The sequence below is a fragment of the Pseudonaja textilis genome, chromosome 2, assembly GCF_049901715.1.
Source record: "Pseudonaja textilis isolate UNSWEBS1 chromosome 2, rPseTex1.2, whole genome shotgun sequence".
NCBI lineage: Eukaryota > Metazoa > Chordata > Lepidosauria > Squamata > Elapidae > Pseudonaja > Pseudonaja textilis.
This window is the reverse complement of record NC_141991.1, coordinates 212,300,635-212,309,184: the sequence shown is the minus strand read 5'-3', so window position 1 is coordinate 212,309,184 and position 8,550 is coordinate 212,300,635.

Sequence of the window (8,550 nt, the reverse complement as noted above, 5' to 3'; positions counted from 1 at the left end):
ACCAGTGGCAAATTTGCCAATCTTGGTGTTCTCTGGAAAATGACAAACATCCTGCACGGTGTTAGGCTGTAAGCACAACCCCCACCTGTGGATGTCGGGCCCTCATACCACCCTCATGGAGTCTATTTCTGACCGTTTGAGCAGCCACATGCACATTTGTGGCCTGCTGGAGGTCATTTTGCAGGGCTCTGGCAGTGCTCCTCCTGTCCCTCCTTGCACAAAGGTGGAGGTACTGCTCCTGATGCTGGGTTGTTGCCCTCCTACGGCCTCCTCCTCGTCTCCTAATGTACTGGCCTGTCTGGTAGCGCCTCCATGCTCTGGACACTATGCTGACAGACACAGCAAACCTTCTTGCCACAGCTCGCATTGATGTGCCATCCTGGATGAGCTGCACTACATGAGCCACTTCTGTGGGTTGTAGACTCTGTCTCATGCTACCACTAGAGTGAAAACACCACCAGCATTTAAAAGTGACCAAACCATCAGCCAGAAAGCAAAAGAATTGAGAAGTCGTCTGTGGTCACCACCTGAAGAACCCCCCCTTTACTGGGGATGTCTTGCTAACTGCCTATGCTTTCCACCTGTTGTCTATTCCATTTGCACAACAGCATGTGAAATTGATTGTCAGTCAGTGTTGCTACGTAAGTGGACAGTTTGATTTCACAGAAGTATCATTGACTTGGAGTTACATTGTGTTGTTTTAAGTGTTCCCTTTATTTTTTTGAGCAGTGTATTTCTTCTCCCCTCCTGTCCCTGACCAAAACCTAGCCAAGAAAGAAGTTGAGCTGTTATAGGCTTCATGTGTTGAACAATAAACGGGGTAATAGAGCTCTGTAGATTTTTGTTTTCAATTTTTTTGAAAAGACTTCACTTCATCTATTTACTTGCAGTTTTTCCAATAACCAGAAGATGTGTGAAGAAGGAGACTGTTGAATGCAGCAATACAGCTTTATGCTAGAGAAAGATATATGCAGACCATGATGGGAGGATTTCGTGCTGCTAGGTGGGAGAGGAAGTGGAGAATTGCAAGAGTGGTTGGGAAACTATCACAGAATGTTCAAAACAGTGGTGGGATTCAAAAATTTCTACTACTGGTTCTGTGGACGTGGCAGGGGAAGGATATTGTAAAATCTCCAGTCAGAGGTGGTGTTTGCCAATTCTCCGAACTACTCAACATTTCTGCTACTAGTTCTCCAGAACTGGTCAGAACCTACTGAATATCACCCCTGGTTCAAAATAAGTATCAAATGGTCACAGCCACAGCCTGACCATCGCAGCAGCCTGAAACAGCTGCAACTTCCCCAAATTTCATTCCTTTGGGAGTATGGGTCCTGGATTTTGGAGGCATTTTGGAAGTTAGCCCATTTGAGATGCCTTGGTTCAAATATTGTTGTATTATGATGCACTCTTTTGCCAAGTTAAAGGTCATGATAACAAAAGATTTAGGAGTGTATAGGATGTATGTTTTTAATTTAGAGTGATAAAGTGAAATAGTTTTAATTATGAAGTGCTTTCTTAAATATAGAGTTGCAGAATAGTTGCTGAATGTGATAGAGTGGTATACCAAGGACATGAGCCTTGCATGAGAATAAAGGAAATGTTTCATAAATAGTTCAACATTAGCATGGAGCAAGACAAGAATGCATAATATATTAAAGATTTAATATACTTATGAGTGTGTGGCACTACAACAGAGATTTGCTGGCTAGTGATACTAATGTATATCTACACTTTTATATACATGATGATGCCATGTTGTTAGCTGATTATAACTTGCACTAGTTGTTAGAATTTTTTATGGAGTATGGATATGAAAATATACAAATGACTTGGATAGCTGTGGAATGAATGGCAGACACTTACACCTAAATGGTGAAAAATCATAGTAGCTAATGAATTTTATATCTTTAGAAATTTTAAAATATTAAATTTTAAGATATTAAAAAGTAGTATTAGTACAATGCGATATGTTGCACAGAAAAAGAGTTGCCAAAAGCAGCAAAAATGGCTGTGCTATAAGAGTGTGTTTTTTGCTCACTTGGTTATAGGGCAAGGAGGATAGGGAATGTTGGAAAATTATAAAAACAACTTGAATAGGATACTTTCAAAGAATTTGTGATTAAAAAGAGGGTCAAGAAAACACGAGTACTGGATGAATATAGATTGAATACTAAAGTAAGGGACCAATATAAAATTAATGTTTTGAAGTGGTTTAGACAGAAAGGATGGAAATGAAAAACAAATCTATCCAAGAAAAGTGAATGATAAAGAAGAACAAGAAAGTCATATCTGAGTAAATTCTCAGAAGGAAAAGGGTGAGAACTTTAAAGAATAGAAAGCAATATATGAAGCACCATGTTGTTATAGTGAAACCCAATTTTATGGATATAATGAGGTGCGCTGATGTAAATTAGTCTCTCTCTCTCTCTCTCTTTTCTATCTATCTACCTACTTACCTATCTATCTCATCCTGCTCTTCCTCTTCTTCCTTCTTCACCTCCTCCTACTTCTATTTCTATCATAGGGCTGGAAGCCACCTCAGAGGTCTTATAGTCCAATTCTCCCTCCCCTTTGGTCAAGGCAGCAGTTTTCTACCATCCCAGCCAAATGGTTGTCCAGTCTATTTTTGAAAATCTCCAGTGATGAGCACCAACAACTCCAGGAGGCAAGCTATTCCACTGATTGATTGCTTTCACTGTCAGAAAATTTCTCCTAACCTTATATTTTTCTCTCACAAGCTTCCATCCTAGAAGCTTGCCTTCTGGTGCCCTGGCGAATAAGTCAATCCCCTCTTCTCTGTGACAGCTTCTCAAATACTAGAAGACGGCAATCTTGTCCCCCTAATCTTTCTCTTCAATAGGCTCGTTTCCTCAACCATTTGTCATGCCAAACCATTCATCATCTTTGTTGGTCTTTTCTGCACAATTTCGTGATGGTCCAACTAAATACTTAAATCCTTTTCACAGTTACTATTGTCAAACCAGGTATGCATTTATGGTGGTTTTCTGTCTAAATCTAAGTGAGAAATAAGAGATATTAAGAATAAAAAGTGTATACATAGGTAGTCCTCCACTTATAACCACAATTGAGCCCAAAAATTCTGTTTTAGTGAGACATTTGTTAAGTTAATGTTGCTCCATTTTATGACCTTTCTTATCACAGTTGTTAAATGGATCAAACACAGCTGTAAAGTTAGTAGCATGGTTGTTAAGTGAATCTGATTTCCCCATTGACTTTGCTTGTCAGATGGTTGCAAAAGGGAATCACATTACCCCGGAACAGGACAAATGTAAATATAAGTCAGTTGCCAAGCATTTGAATGTTGATTACATATCCATGGGGATGCCGCTTTTTCAGTGTCTTTGTAACTTTGAACGATCACTAAGCAAACTGTTGTAAGTCAAGGACTACCTGTAGAGGGAACAGAAACCACCAAACAGAACAATCTAGGAAATACTAACTATGCCTGATTACAGCTTAATAATATTTGTTGTGGTATATGTGTCTGTGAGTAGAAAGAATGGAAAATACAAAGAGAAAATAAGAGGAATAAAGTTTCCGACAGACTGCTGCCTACAACACTGAATTAAAAGAATTTATACTACAATCTTTAGTCCAGGCCTACCTAATTAATAATTACTATTGATAATCATTGTCTTAAGATTCACTTTTCATCTTTGAAATATTTCCATTTGTATGAAAATATCTGTATTTTGTACAGAGTAAAAATCTTTAGAACAGGTTGACTACTTGCAAGAAATCCATACTGTTGTTTGCACATCTTAAGACGTTCTATTTGCAAATCCATTTATTAAGCAAATAAATAAAAAGAATCATATACTGTATAATCAAGAAGCATTCTTCACATTGCTTTTTTTAGAATACTATCAGAAAACAAAAATCTGATGAGATTTTATTTAAAAAGAAATCCTTGGGGGTACATTCAAATAAGAAAAGTTCTGGAGAAATGAAATTGCTTCCGTGCATAGATTATTCTCAAAATGAGAAGAATGTTCTTAATGTATTATTTGATAGCTCAAACTGTTTTTCTTTGAAGCACTGATCATCCTGCATTTTATTCTACAAGTGAGTAAAGATACAGAGAAAGTCCTCATAGCATTACAGAGACCTAAGTCCCACTGCTATCTTAACAATGTTTCCATAGTGAACTGTGTAGTAACAAAATTATAGTTAGTAAAAGTTTAATTGGAACTGGCAGTTTGCAGCTGGGTAAAACCAACCAAGCAATATACTGCAAAATATTCCTTCATTTCAGTCGAGCTTGTACGGATGGTTGCATAGCAACAGTACATGGAAGATTGTGTCCCCAGCTCCTAATTGATGGAGTGTTCAAAAGGTTAGCTTGTTTACATGTAACAAATTCAAATTTTGCTATGGCCTGAGCTGAGTTTTAGTACATTTTCAGACAGTTGCTCTAGTTTAGAAATGTAGATGTCCTTATTACTTGCAATATCCAATTCATACCTTACAATATGGAAGCAATTGAACAATTGTTTCTTTTTGAACAATTTCTATAAGTTACAAACATCAGCAGAAAAAATTGTTCTGTATCTTTGCATAAATGAATTATTATTCCAGTTTATAATTTGGAGATCTACTTTCTGACCTGCTAGTATTTACCCTCTTTTAGAATTGCATTTGGACAATGTGTAGAATTTATTTATATATATATTTTCATCTTCTTGGTTCATAGGCTGCTTTCAAGAAAATAATTCAAAACGTGACTTACAATCTATTATCAAAAATCTAAACCAATATAAAATATAAATTAATATTCTGAATCAAATTGACATAGTAACAGTTATGAATAGAAACAATATTGACAGATTTCTGATGGGTAGTTTTGTTGGCCTGTCACATCAAAGAAAATATCTGATGAATTGGTTACAGTCTGTGAAAACTTAAAACTGCATAAAAACTGCCATAAAAAAGAGTTAATGGTTAAGATGCCAGACAATGCAGAGTAAAGCTGAATAAAAATATAGAAGCAATAATGCAAATAACTTTTACTTTTTCAGTTCTTTTGCTTTAGCAATTAAAAGCAGTTTGAATTAACTGAATTAACTAAATATCAAGTTTGCACAGGATATGAAAAGAATAAAATGTATCAGTATAGGGAATGACAAAGTCATAGACCTACAATTCAAAACTGGAGAAATCACAAGATGACACCAACAATATGCCACAGAAAATAATCACCTATTTGTGCCAGTTGGTTTATTAAAGTCCAAAATTGATAGCCCAATGAAAAAGTCCTTATCTGAAGCAATCACTAACTAATGCTCATCAGATTGATGAACAGGGCAGGTGAGTGGATATTTATCTAGGCATTCAGGGGAAACATATTTAAAGGTGACAAGTAAAGCATGTTAAAAACAATAACCAGCTAAATGCAAGCAGAAACAGGAAAGATCCAAAAACATATATCTATTCCACATCTTGAAACAAAGAACAAATTCCACATACACACCCAGAAGTTGTTTAAAATTCCTCTCCAAGATTTATCAGCTGGATGGACATTGCTGGAGGACTCCTAAAACTGATTTTAAAATTGAGGAACCTTTTGAGGATATGAATAGATCCAAGAAACTGATCTAAAACAATTTTTCAGCATAATGTTAAAACAAACATGTTAAACTGATATAGTTTAAAATATGAAAAGCAACTGAAATATGTTTTCATATTGTGACCCTCAAAAGTATTGTCTTATACTATCTTATACTATTTATCTCCACTAATATTTTTGAGTTACTTTTAAAATTATTCATTATAGCCAAGTATGGATAGAACCAGTAATAGAGGGACTGAGAGAGCTACATTCATCTGTTCCCATGTAGCATTCTATTTATTTTGTTTTATTTTTGTTTTTCCACTTGTTTAATTTATGTGCAATCCTATTCCAATAGTAAACTGCTCGTGTGCAGCCATCTTTCAAAATGTCAGAAATCTAAGTTGAAAGAATGGCAGAAAGCAAATCTTTCAATAGCAGTCCATTGTCAGACAGAGTAAATCTCAATGTCTAAATCTACTGGAAAAGTTGGAGAGAAAGAAATTACTCTAGTCCCAGAACTGAGGTGTATAGATAAGCTTTAACCCTTCTCTGTATGTATCTCTAGAATATAGAATAGTATCAATTAATATTTACGTAACTGAAAGCCACAATCATTTAATCGTGAATTTATATTTTTTTTTAATTAAACAATGGGGGTCCTATTGAGTGCTAAAATATAAATTAAAACATCCCTGACAGATGGTTTGTCTACTTTCTGCTCGAATACATTCAGTAATAGGGATCATACCACCTGAGTTATACTCTTAACTTTAGAGAAATTCTTACAGCACATTTTTCTTAAAAAAATAGAATTTTGATTTATATTTTAATATAACATTAATTTATTACCCATTCATTCATGAATCTAGAGCACCCTGCACTCTGTAATGATTAAAATCTGGTTTGATATGATATCCTTTCAGATATCTGAGAATGTTGTAATATTCACCACTCCAGCTTTAGCCTCTTTTTTTAAAAAAAGCTAAACATACCTAGCTCAATCAGTAATAACTTTTCATAGTTCTTAGTTCCTGATTCCCTGATTGCTCTTCTTTGGTATCTGCTGCAGTTTTTTGGGTTTGCCAAAACCTCCTTAAAATGTGATACCCACAACAGCAAGCAATACTTGAACTGAAGGATAAGTGAATGAGTATGGAATACTGGGTAAAAAAAAAAAGATGGTAATTGTCTTGATTCCAAATCTCCATCACAGACCTTAGAATGTGATGTTAAAACAATTCTCCTCCTTTTTGTATCACTGTATTTCAAAATGCATGGCTGTTTCCTGTAATAATATCAAGGCCCTCACTGAACCCAATCTTTATGGAAAACATTTGTCCAGCCTTCAGCCTTCCCTTTGGAGGGATTGATTGTATTTATTGATGAGCTCTGGCATAGCCTCATGGGGACAACCTTTCAGTGACTATCAATTCCATCAACCATATTTGTGTACCAACACCAACAAGGTGGATGTAGGCTATGGAAGTGAGGGAGAGTAGAAAGACAGACACCAAAGGATTGAAATTTGGGATGACCTTGATTTCACAGCCCCTTTCTAGGAATAGGTGACAGCTATAGTAAGGATGACATTTGTGCAAATACTTTGTATGCCGGTTGCATGGGACACATACTGCACTATGCTCTACATAGGGCTGCCTTGAAGACTGCTCAGAGACTGCAAATAATCCAGAATGCAGTGACATGGGTAGTTATGAGCATGGCCTATTATACCCACACAATACATATGGCTATGAGTGTAATATTGTCAGTAAGCTTCTAGGGGCATTGTTACCCGTAAAACCCCTAATAAATGAGGATTTTATTCAGACTCCTGAGTATCTATCTGTTTTATACAATCAAACAAAATTAGCATACTTTGGATTCTATCCAACTCCACCTAATGAAAATCAGCAAGTAGACCTCCTCTGTCATAGCACCTGTCCCTTGGAACAGCATTCCTCTAAGGGTTCAAATGCCCTTTAGCCCGGATTTAAATGAGCTGTGAATATCTAGCGCTACCTGATTAAAGTATGTAGAGGAACCCTTTCAGGTTATTTTTATTGTTCTTTGGGGCTATATATTTGCTATGTTTTTTATTAATTGTTTTTATTGTTTTTATTTCATGAAACCCAGATAGAATTGGTGGCTTTGCCTTACAAATTTGACAAATGAATTAATTAATGGTGGTAGCAATGCCTATTTGGCAGGATATGAAGGAATGCCTGGTCTCCATGAATAAGCACCTTAGACTTATTCAAGGAGGCCAAAGCATTGATTCCTAAAGTGATGTGTTATCAAAATTCTTTAAGACTCCAAAGTAACAATTGTTCCAACTATTGAATGAGCAGTACTGTTTTATTGAAATAATTGATTCTCCATTCCACCAGAACTCCCCAAAGTTTTAGTAATTATTTGACAATTCCCAGCTGACAAATGGTCTGTGGTAAAACAAAGCATATTAAGACATGATCTCTTTATTCTTTATCAGCTTTCATAGAATGCTACCTTGGGAAAACATTAATAGAAGGGGGAAACATTTATTTAATCTTAAATCTCTGAACGGTATGATGCTAATTATAATTACAGAAAAGGTCAAAATGTGAAAAATGATAAAATAAATTGGGCAAAATGGGATTGGTGGGAAAATATTTTTCTGCAATTGGTTAACCTATACAGTATGTATAAAAATTGAATTGTATGAGAAAAGGGGTTCTTTCTCTCTCTCCCTTCTGGGATATCAAAGTTTATTTCCCTCTGAAGCTCTACAGATCTGGTAGGAATGTGTTCACTGAAATTTGCAATATGTACTCAAAGAATAATTCTTTTCCCCCCCAATTATCTAAGTTACACTTGCTTAGACATGTACAATTTGCCTGAGGTTTCTTATAATAATTTACATTTTAGTCTCTCAAATACATATGGACTGAAAAAGTGGTTTTCTTAACAATACAATCTTATTACATAAGTTAACTGTAATT